The sequence below is a fragment of the Cornus florida genome, unplaced genomic scaffold (genome assembly GCF_030987335.1).
Source record: "Cornus florida cultivar Cherokee Brave unplaced genomic scaffold, ASM3098733v1 CherokeeBrave_3.0.0_Hap2_Chr02, whole genome shotgun sequence".
NCBI lineage: Eukaryota > Viridiplantae > Streptophyta > Magnoliopsida > Cornales > Cornaceae > Cornus > Cornus florida.
Genome location: NW_026775572.1, coordinates 23,596,075 through 23,608,282, shown reverse-complemented (window position 1 = coordinate 23,608,282; position 12,208 = coordinate 23,596,075). Strand labels below are relative to the sequence as shown.

The 12,208-nt window shown below is 37.5% G+C and overlaps 1 non-coding gene and 1 pseudogene across 1 annotated transcript; one reads left to right on the top strand and one right to left on the bottom strand.

Moving 5' to 3' along the window:
• Nucleotides 1-4,625: 4,625 nt before the first annotated feature.
• TRNAD-GUC (transfer RNA aspartic acid (anticodon GUC)) lies at nt 4,626-4,699 on the top strand. Its single transcript has one exon. It is a non-coding gene; the product is annotated as a tRNA-Asp (tRNA).
• Nucleotides 4,700-10,116: 5,417 nt separating this feature from the next.
• LOC132286187 (ATP synthase protein MI25-like) lies at nt 10,117-11,203 on the bottom strand (annotated as a pseudogene).
• Nucleotides 11,204-12,208: the final 1,005 nt, after the last annotated feature.

Genomic DNA, 12,208 nt, shown 5'->3' with positions numbered 1-12,208 from the left:
TTGAAGCTTAGTTTGTTAAAATACTAGATGAAGTAAATAATGGTAATAAGCATTTTATAAAGTTATGAAGTAAATGCAAGAAGCAATTTGTTAAAATGAGTGTGAGTTTACTAACATCAAATTTCTCTCTTTGTTTGCCTATTTTAATTGATAGTGATTGGCTTGTGTTAGGAGAAAAGAAAGAAAATACATGTGTGTGTGTGTGTGTGTGTGGATGGCGATTGCAGTTGGCCACTTCGACCAGAATATTCAACATTTGAACCTAGGTTTAACAATCCACCATTTCCCTAAACTCTCACTTCATGTCCAACAAACCCATCACCATTGGTTTATGGCGCGGTTTAAACTTTCCTATCAAATGAATGATGCTGCTATAAGGTGGATCACATCACAATTGTTATGATTTCTTTTTTAAGTTAGCAAATTTAAAATAAAATAATAATGATGATGATGCACAAATTATATCCATCACGGAACTAATATTAAAGTGATTATACAATAGAAGAAGAAAAAAAAAACAAATTAAACAATATTATAATATAAAATTATTTAAGACAGTAACAAATGATAGTTTAATTTAGTCTTCAAGAAAGAAAATGTAAAAGTTTAATTGATTTATATGATTGATGTAAATGAATTTTGGTATGAAATTTTAACCGTTTAACATTCTGTTCGCGCGGTTTTTGTTCACACTGGTCGATGGACTTTTGCAGGCGTGCCAAAGTATTTGTATAAAATAGTCAAAATTATGAATGAACACCAACCTATCCCTTTTCCGTTGGCTGACTTCAAGCGAATGTGTGGGAGAGAGAATAGTAAGAACTTCCAGTAAGGTTCTTTTTCTGTCTTGTTTGTAAGAACTTTTTATCAAAGTGTTAAAAGAATGCAAATGCAATTACTAAAGAAATTTGAATGAACTAATTGAATTTCAATTGACTAAAAAATAAACGGCTGAATTGAAATGAATGACAAGAATTTAATCAAATTGCCAGTAAAATGAATGACAAGAATTTAATCGATTGCCATTGAAATGGATGACAAGAATTTAATCGATTGCCATTTAATTTAATTGAATAAAACAAATATTTTGAAATGAAATAGCATAATTAAAACTGGCAGAATGGAAATTGCATGGAAAGTAAAGAAATGAAATAAACTGGACGAATTAACATGACGCAAATTTTATCAAAGATGGCCATTGAATCCGTTTGTATGAAAGAAATGACTGATAATGTAAATAGCATAATTAAAACATTGCAAAAAAGAATAATAAGTTACTGAAACTTAGTTTCGAAAATTGCCATTTGGACAAAAGAAATAAAGAAATTGATAAATGACGTAGAGCCAATTGAATAACAAATTCATGTTTTGTAAGTGGTGCTAGACGAATTGAAATGGAATTACAATACTTCTATTTATAGAAGTTATAATCTAACTAATTTATCTTTAATCTTCACTAAAAAATCTCTTCTAGCTTGATTCTTTCTCTTCGTAATTCGAACCGAGTCCAATCCCATGAATATTTATGCTTCCTTTCTCGTCTTTGAATTTCTCTTTTTATTCCTTGCTTCAGTAGAAAATCTTCGCTGAAGAAAACCCTCCTTAATTTAGTCAGTGTTAGTTGTTAGAATGTTGTTGAAAAGTTGCTAATTTCTTTACTTATACTTGGCCACCGCATCTTCCCTTAGATGGCCAAAAAAAACCATTTATTGCTTTTATATTTATTCATGATGCGGCTGCCCTTTGTATCTTTCTTTCTCTTCTCTAACTAAATCCCTACATCTCATAGTCTTTCTTCCCTAATAAACAACTCATTCAAATTTAGTCGAATATTACTTGCTATATTTGAGGAACAACCTTATTGATGAGGTGGCTAAGAATATTTTCCTAAATTCTCTCATTTTGTTTCTCAAATGGCCGCCTTTATTCAAAAATCGTACTGAACACTTCTCGGCTCCTTACTGGTCTACGTCACTGCTGAGGTGACTGCCAAGTTTTGGTGCCAACACATTCATACAATCTTCTTTCAAATTATTAAATAATTCCCCGCCCCCGCGGCGACTATACTCTTGGTGCATCTAACCCTCTCCAATTACAAATAACTCCCTCCAACTATGCAATTGGTTAAGTTTTAGGACACTATTCCGGTTCACTTTCTTCATCAAAAATTTGTAAAAGATTTTTTCACCTTTTACATAACAAGTTGCTATTTAATATTAAAGTATTGTTACGGGGAGTTGATATTACTCCACCAACATCCTTAGCCTCCACTTCCTGTTTTTTTCTTTAATAAAAATTACAAAAGAGTCCATATACTATAGAATACTTCATTCCTATTTTTTTATTCCATATTTGTCCTCTTTATTTAATTAAGGACTCTTTAATTTTAATTCATTCAACTTCTATCGCTGAATTTCATGGCATCAACAACTATAAAAACAGTAACAAAAATTCACTTTCCTCCTCTCCCATCTCCATGGGCGGAGCTTTTAATAGGCTAACCTCCGCTATAGCCCAAGTTTTTTTAAAAAGATTAGTACTATTATTCTTATCAGCACAATTCATATGTAATCAATTTTTAATACTAGTTTTTCCTTTCTTTTCAGCCCAATCCATAATACTACTCTTCTTCCTATCAGCCCAATCCATAATACTACTCTTCTTCCTATCAGCCCAATCCATCTGTGATATGCAATCAATTTTTATTACTCTTCGACCACTTTCTCTTAACACCCCATGGTATTTTCCCTTATTGGGTTTAGCCTGTTTGGGGTCAAGGAAATTGCATAGACTTGAGAGGGGGTCTAATTTATCATATTTTTAAACACACACACACACACACACACATATATATATATAATCAGTGAAGAGAATACATAGAAAAAGAAGAATCTCCGTAAGATCAAGAAACTCTATTTACAGGTGATTTGTATTTTTATCCCCAAAAAACTTGATTTGATATATAAGAATATCATCGTTTTTTGATCTATTTTTAAATATATATATATATATATCATATCTTTATCATAAAAGTTATCTTTAATTCCTTACTTTATAATCCTGGTTCGCCCTGATCGTCTCCCCTCCCCCGTTAGTAAATTTTGCACAATTAAATATATAATCTTTATACATACATGGTTGGTGGCCGATTGTGATGTCAACAACCATTTTGTATGTAATATTATCTATTTTAATGCTCATGTAATCGTAAGTAAGCAATTGGAAATCGTTTAAAGATTTTTTTTTTCATATAATTTTTTTATTATTATTTAACTCTAATTTTTTTATTTTTTTGTTCTATATTTGCTACAACTATGCTATTGTTGGAATGAAAAGAAAAAGATAAAAAAACATTTGCTTATCAAGTTCCTCAATTATCTTCCCGTTCAAAATCAGCCATAACCAATCCCAAAATGATCCCAAAAAAAAATGTCAAACCCATAACAATATTAGCTACCTTGCAACTCAAAAAAGCAAAACCCACACTGAAAAGCAAAGGACATAATTATGAAGAAATGTGCTCTTAATCGACCAGTTACCAAAATTGATTAAAAGTGGACTCTTGACAAATATGGAGAGATAGAGAGAGAGTGAGGGAGGGGTTGGTGAAATTCAGGGAATCTTTTTGTAATTTACTTTTGTAATCAAAAGAGCCACCTACATTTTGACACTTATATAACCTTATCCCAACAAACCAATCAGAATACCGTTCAAACCGATATCACTAATATTAATCTCTCGTCCGTTAAATTCAATCTGTAAATAATAAAATTGTTCATATTCATGTGTAGTAATTTGTGTGGCCGTGTATATCTCCATCCTACGTTGTATTTTTTTCATGCGAACATTTTCTTTCTACACTACTTCTAATTTTTGGTAGACTTGTATGATAGAATAACGTGAAAGAAATTTTCTTCATTTTCAATAAAAAATTAATCTATATTTCAACGTTATTTGACAACTTGGTTATGATGAAGGTATCACCTCTTTATATATAGGATTAGAAGAATATTCTATTTAGTTTACAGCGGTAAGGATCCAATGACAGGAGAATTAAGACTGGTTTATATATTCTATAAATTATTTGACATATTTACAAGACTATAATTCCAAAGTATTCAATATAAGTCTAGAAAGTAAAGGTATGTACACAATTTACGTTTTCCTAAGTCCTTCATGCTAAACGAGAACATTCTGAAAATGAAAAATGAAACATATAACATGAATTACATAATATATAAATCATGCAATTGGACCTGTAGCTCTCATATGTTTCTTTTTTATCTTGTTAAATACTGCAGTACACCACCATTTCATTTTTGGATGTTCCAAATTAATTGTTCTCTTAAAAAAATCAAAGTAAATAAATATTATTTTTCTATCATTAGCTTTATATTTTAAAAAAAAATTCATATTTAGATAATATATATATTTAAATTAAAAAGGATAATTTGGTAACTTAAACATGTACAACTAATATGGAAAGGATGAGTAACTTAAAATTCAATTTGTTATAGATTTATTGCTGTCTAATTAAACTAAAATTTTTAATTGCTTTTAATTATTGTTATTTGAGTGTTAATTATTGTTAATCATCATTTGGAGGCTGTACACCTCATTTTCCTGGGATTGTAGTTCAATTGGTCAGAGCACCGCCCTGTCAAGGCGGAAGCTGCGGGTTCGAGCCCCGTCAGTCCCGATTGATTTCTTAAATACATTCTCCTCTCCCTTGACTTGACGGAACCAAACCTAAGCAAGTTGATCACAGCCAAAAGTATGCCACTGGCAAGAGCAAAGGATTTCACACTAACTAAACATCTCCGAGGATCTCTATTCCTGTATCTCGAGAAAGAAAGACAGGCATTGCATAATACTAATGAGTACCCCACATGCCAACTATTTCCATATTCTGGCTGTACTACTTCTACCGTTCAACAGGTCTCTCTTCGTACGCATGGATGTCTAGTCAATAAATCCCCTGACCTGATCTAATAGCTTGTGAGCCTGCTGGTTCCTGCTCTCCTCTGAAAGAGAATATGAAAAGGGTTTTCAGTTTCATTTCATTCACAGATTCTAATTCTTTCTATCTAAGTCAATACGTCAAGGAGGAGTTCGAACATCAACTGGAGGGAATTTCCCTCTGTTTGAAGGAGTCAAATAGAATCTAATCCACCCATTCCATATTCAAGCGAAGGTTTCGAAGCGTCTTGCCTTCTTGCTGCTGCTTTCAGAGCCAAGAGCAAACGAAAATTTGGAGTCTTATTTGCCACTTTGTCGAATTTACCAAACCTGCTTATGCCTAAAGGTGATGATCAAAACGAAAAGCCGGTGACTGTCTCTGGTTTCTTTCGTTATTCGCGCTTGTTTGAGATCGTGATGAATAGTCCGGACGAGAACCAGGACGTAAGCCTGGATTGGATCTATTTCACATCTGATGACACTTAATTCGTAAAAGTCTCTCTCCTGCAAGAAAGAGCAAAGTCCGATTGAGCGATAGTTTGACCTATCAATTATGGATTGATTGCTTTCGACTTGATTGGAATTGAATTCGCTTAAGTAGAGTCATGTTGAATGCTATTTTCAATGAAGTTTTGCTGTTTGAGGAGACTCTTCTTATCTAAAATAGTCTTTTCAGGTTTAGCAGCTATAGCCCACTACACTTTTCAGATTGGATCGGAGTCTGATTAGCGAAAATGTGTGTTCATTTATGGATCGTTAGACGTGAACGTGCAAAGTCATTCCGAGTGAAGGCCCTTACCATCCGTATCCAAAACTCATTTTTCACATCTGCTGTGCTTTCCTCTTCTTATGCACTACTGTGCAAGCACACAAATGGGATATATGGTATTTCTCATGGTTGTTTTTCCGTTTGTTCTAGCTGATTCTTCTCTACCTTGGTTTCATTCTTTCGATTCCGTGACATCGTAAAGAAAGCTGCAGTCCTTCAAGCCCGCCCCAAGGGTTCGACAACCGAGCTTTTCTGATCATTTCTCTTAAAGCAATAGGAAGCAAACCCTTCTCGTTCCCACGCATGGACATTCCATTGAATTCCCTTTAGTTCAGGAAGAGAGAACCTCTCGATCGAAAAGCTAGGCTGGATCCCTAACATAGTCAATTCCTCCATGACAGCTCTGTCTTTTGCAGTTGTTCTTTCTGAGAGAGAGGCTACTTCGCTTGGGAGCCGGTGACGAAGCTTGGAAGAACAGCCACATGGAGCAGGCTTACGACTTTCTGCCAATGCCAAGCTCTGAGATTGACATGACTTTCCCGTCTTCCTCACCTGATACGGAAAGAAGAGTAGGGATATGACTCGGACTGAAGAGACCACATTCTGTTGTTCTGTTAAGTAATCGATATCAACCTTCCTGGGCTAGGTGTACAGGTGAAATTGGAAGAAATGAAAAGACGATGCTATTCAAAGAGAAAGCCTTGAAAAACATCAGAAATACTCAAAGATAGGAAATCCCCCGTAAGATAGCGTGAACTAGCCTTATAAAGGCACGATCATGGGCATAGACAGGGGCACCGGGTGCGCTTTACTTTGATCGATAGGTGATCGCCGGACTTGATCTTCCCGCAGAAAAGGGATGCTTGTTTCTATTAATTGTTCTCCCTTTCTTCCTAACACTGTTGAAGCTTCAACAAGGTACGATTTTGACTTCGAAAATGAGTTTCTAATACTCCCTGCTCCTTTACTGAAAAACAAGAGCTTGGAAATATCTTCATAGAAGAGAGCTATTATAATTGTCTCATTGGTGGAATCCTCCTGATGTTAGAAATTCACTTTGCATCGGTCTATCTGTAATCCGGATCTGATTCTAACCGTCAACAAGAGAAAATGTGACAAAGAAAACATCTTCCAATGCTACCTGTACCATAACTTAGTTCATTTTCCTACCTTTGATGAAGAAAAGCAGAATCAGTCATATTCTGAAAGAAACAATCAGATTTTAGTCATTTTGCCGCTATATGAGATCGAACTGATGCTGTTTTCTGAACCTCTTCTTAGCGAAAAGTAAGGTTAGGCCAATTTACCAGGGTTTTCGAAAGAATTCTCTTTTTTCTACGAGTCAGGTCAGTGACAAAAGAAAAGGCAGATTATGGTAGGTGATATCAAGTCGAACTTCGACCAAAGTGTTCATGAGTTGTTCCTGTCAGCTTGGAAAGTGTCGGAATGGCGTTAACAAGCCCCTGGCACTCAAAATTTCGCTCAGCGAACTCTTTCTTATAGGACTCATTCCCTGGTCTCTTCGATTGAAGCCTTCCTTGGAACTTGTTTCGTAAATCAAATACACTCTGAAAAAACTCCTATGTTTGTGAGACCTCTTCCCTAACGCACGAATCTCCGGTCCTATGATCTAAAGTAAAGCCTACGAGCCAGCCGCTTCTCTGGTCGACCAGCTTGAGGCAGGCGCATTCATTCAAGTGGTCCCGCATTTACCCTTTAACGTCACTTCATGCGAGCGAGGAAATAGATAGAGCAGAATCTTGTAATATCGTCTAGTAAGCATTTCCACTAGTCAAGAATCAAAGTAGCCATGAAAGTAGCCCTTTCCAGTGAAATCAACCAATCGCTTCGGTACTTGCAACATAGGTAGGGCATGGTATTGTTTATGCTACTGGAAAGCCAAGTAAGAGTCGGAAAGCCAAGCACAGATGAAGCAAGCAGACCGCATCTCTTGTCTTGTGTAAGCGTATGCCTGTTCGGGTCAAGCCGCAGCTCTCGGCTTGGGAGGAGTCAATGGAGGAGCTTATAGCCCTGTTGATCTTCTATCTCCAAGGGCAAAGCTAGCTTCGTTACTAGGAGTCCCGGGAACGGAGGAGATATAGAACGTGTGCAGTGAGGGATCTTTATCGGTAGAAATGGTCAATTTCACTCATTTCACAGCTATAGTCGACTAAACAATTGAGATTTCTTGCTCCTCGTCTTAGCGAAAAAGCAATGGAGGACGAAAACACGGGGTTTCATGAATCAATTCGATTTTCAGATAAAAAGAAGATGCTTCGAATATGAGTATGAGACGCCCCAATTATCGTATATAGGTATACTCTGACTTTCTAGTCAAAGAGCATTTAGGCAGCGCGTGAATCGAAATGTGAGTCATTGTTTCACCCTATTCGCTCGAAGTCAAAACTCACTTTCCTTCGTGATGGAGTGATGGCCTTGATTCAACTAAGGGACATGAAAAGAGAAACGGATAAACAAGAATGCAATGTATTACGCGTAAGGGGCTCCTCCTTACTATTACTTACTTAATATATTAGTACACTTGTGCAATAAAAGACAGTATTCATCATACGTTAGTCACACATTACTCATTAGTAAGGGGTAAGCTTGCTTTCCTTTAGAGCAATAGTTTCTCAGGCAAGTAGACCAACCAAACATAACTGTCCATTTTTCTCTGTTTTCAAGCCATTTACATGGTTTTATTCTGCCATAACCTCATCTGTATTCCGGAATCATTCGTCCGAGCAGTTTTCACTTTATGAATAAGTTCAAAGGGGATCGACACCTCTCTTACCGTTGACCAATGCTATCCCTCTCTGCCTTCCCGTTCCGTCTTGATCTTCTCTTTCGATCCACAAGGTCACAAGGGAACTTGAGACAGCAAGTGGATTAGATCGAGCAGATTTAGGAGCAAATGGTCCTGTTTGAGTAGGATTATAAAATGCAAACTCTAATGAATTGGCAAGCGTGCTCAGACTGATTTTCTTTTTGGATTGTCTCCTTCAATGATGGCTGGCTATGTATAGTTACTTTAAAAACTGGATCTCTTTTAATAGGAATGGAAATCCACTTATATTTAGACCCGAAAAAATGACTTCCTCTTTGACCGGAGGTTGTTGCAGTATAAGCTGCTGCTAGAGTTCCTTTCAAAATTCCCGTGTCTAATTCATATTCTCATTAGATATCTCTTCTATTAGGATTCGTTTCTTTCGTTATATAAATTAGATAAGGCAACTGAGACTACTTGCCTGCAGCGAGACTTTCTTGCTTACCCTGTGTCCCCGTAAAACTCGGTGCGAAATCTGTCTGGTTCCTCTGCTCTATGGATGAAGGTCTATTTCATTGAACCTTACGCTTGCTCTCAGTGAACAATCTCTTTTGAAGTGCATTTTTGGTCAAACGGAGCAAATAGGTTTTTTTACCCAATATCCATATGCTATGCTACCCAACTTACTCAGTGGAGTCAACCTGTTAGTCAATTTCAAAGAAATCCAAGGCTTTCTTGGGTGATAGATTGAAGCAGGTAGTGAATGAGCTAAGCCAGACCGCTATTACTGAATCCCACCGCTAGATGTCAGTTGCGGTTGGTTTAAGCCTTTCTTTCTATATCGAAGATGGGGTTAAAACCAAGGTAAGCTTCGGCTGCTGGGGGACTTCCTCTACATGGACCGTTTGCAATTGTTATGTGCGCTTGTATGCCCCATGACGGGGATATATTGTTAGTGTTTAGGGAGCTTTAGCTATAGGTCACCGCTCTTCTGTTAGCATGAACATGAACGATTTTCTATTCGTCTTCTTTATTTTTTAAGATAAACCCCCACTTGCGAAGCTACTATTTTTGCTGCGATGGATGGCTATTATTAGTTTTGTCTTCTCAAGATTTCGATTCTGATTTTGAATAACGCTCTTTGAGCTCGAATTTGAGCAGCGTAGCCAGCCAATTCGGCCTCCCGCTCCCACCAGCTTATCTCCCCCCTTAGCCTCTTTATCTCCCTCCTTAGCCTCTCTATCTCCTTTCCCCGTGCTATCAACTCTCTCAACTCCTGTGGTGGAGCATTTAGATCGATAGGTGGTTGACCATGAGGAACCGTCCCCTCCGGAGCAGCCAGCGCCGGTGGCGCGTAATTCGGATCGATAGGTGGTTGACCATCCCTCCTTGCCATCATCATGGAAAGAAAATTGGGTAAATCTAGTACTGCAAGACCGCAGCCCAAAAGAATGAGAAAACAAGAAAGGAAAAGGGGGACGTATAAGAGGAATAAAGAGAGATTTGGTAGGAAAGTGGAATAGAGTTTTTTGTATATTATAAGAAAAGGGAGTGGAAAAGCAGCAGTTATTCTTTGGAAAAGCCCGGTTCTCTTTGTCTTCGAGCTTCTCATTTTCTTCAGAATCATAATTTTGTGCATTCGTTTTGACCTCTTCTAATGCGAACCATTTTGAAGACCACCAATCCTTCTCGAATGAGTTCTACTATAGAAGCTTTCAACGTACACCCGGGGAAAAATCTTTCACTCACTGAGAAGTGAAACCCTGTGACTAGATCATCCTGAAGACGGATGCGACGGGAAAAGGTGGCATTTGGAAGTGTTGCTGACTTAACATTTAGGTTTCGGCATAACAAAGCTTTCACTGTCTTTTCGCACTTAGGTACGCAGCGTGCCATTGGTAATGATTCTACTACGGTGCCACAAATTCGTAAGCTGATCCTAAGTAATCGTTGTTGTTCATTGGATTCCGGAGGAACTACTTCGTTAGGATTGGGGAATTGCTGCGATTATTCCTGAATAGCCTGTATTCTCCCGTCGAGAGCTACTTGGAAAGTCTTACCTAAACTCTTCCGACTTAATATGAGAAAGCCTATAAAACAACGAGCTACTATCATTTTTTCATTATAGATTGAGATCTTCTTCGAACTTGACGCACAAATAGATGGAATAGCAACAAATAGCATCTTTCTAGCCTGCATATTTGTGGAACTCAATATCATTTCGAAAGCTTCTCTCTATCTTTAAACAACTGAACGGGAAGTGGTTTAGAAAATGGAGAATCTACTGCGCTCGCCCAGCGAGAAAGGCCCTGACCCTGCCAACCAAGTCAAAAGAAAAAAGAAAGAATAGAACGAAAGGAGAAGAGAACTTCATATTTTGTCTCTAGGAGTCATGTTTAACCTTGAATGCTATTAATAGATTCTACAGCAATAGTCCCTCGTACTCGGAAAGTCATAACGAAAATGGCTAACCCAATAGCAGATTCCGCAGCTGCCACCGTTGGAACCAATGAAGCAAATGATTGACCCATCATATCATCCGAAGAAATGGAAAATACCAAAAAGTTCGAATTCACAACTAATAACATTGATTCAATCGGCATTGACGTAATAGGAATATTTCGTCTATTAAGGAGGATTCCCTGAATACCTGAAATAGAGATGATCATAGAAAATGTGAAATATTTGATAGGATCCGTTTCGGGAACGTGGAATGTAAAAGAAATTCAAATGTTATAACGTAAGTACGTCAAGAACGCTATGCAATTTAAGAAAGCACAACAATGGAAATGGGCAGTCCACATGTACATCACACCTCCTGCGGTGGTTGCCAAAAAAAAGTCTAACCATCATTCTTTTTTATAGATTCCATTACGTTATAGAGAACTCGTTCCATAACATGACTACTTCTATTGTAGCCCTTTGCCCCAGTTATAGAGGAAAGTGGAAATGTCTTTTTTTTTAGTAGAATAGAATTCGCAGTTATCGAGCAAATCCTTCAAACAGTCAGCATGAACTCGAGCGACTATTTCGCTCTGAATCCAATGTGGCAACGCTGAATCAACCTTTTGGGACTCTAATACAATTCGTTCTATCTCCTCTCTAAGTTCGTCTTTTTTTCTTTCGAGAAGGATAACAAAAAAAGCTTAAAGATCTTCGGATTTGTCCTCTTCCTTCCCCTGACTCTTACTGGGGTCTTCTCTTCTTGTCCTGGAATAAGGAAAACGAGGGATATCTGGGCACAAGTTTGATGAAGAGGGGCGGTCCGTAGACCTTTCCCTCACTAACATGTTGTTTTCCAGATTCGTCATCTCCTCCTCTCCGGCGGCGGGTGATTCATCATCACTGCTTTCGCATAAGTCCATAATGGGGTAAAGAAGGGGCGGAAGTCCGCAAAAGAACAATCCAGAATTGAGAAAATGAAATGACACAAACTATGAAACAGATAGCAAAATGGGATTCGAAATGGTTTCGTGCATTGCTTAACCTGAATCACACTGAGTTTCTAACATAGGGGCTATGGGAGTCGAACCCAATTCTTCCACAACCCCCACGAATCAGCAAAAATGATGAAGATCTACCAAGTAAGTACCTACTTTACTGAGCCATTTATTTAGTCAATGACAGATCCGCTTTGGCGTACTACCAAGTTTCACGTTGGTATGTGACACTCTCCTTCCTTGCTTTTTCATACGCTTGCTGGAGAAGGCCCT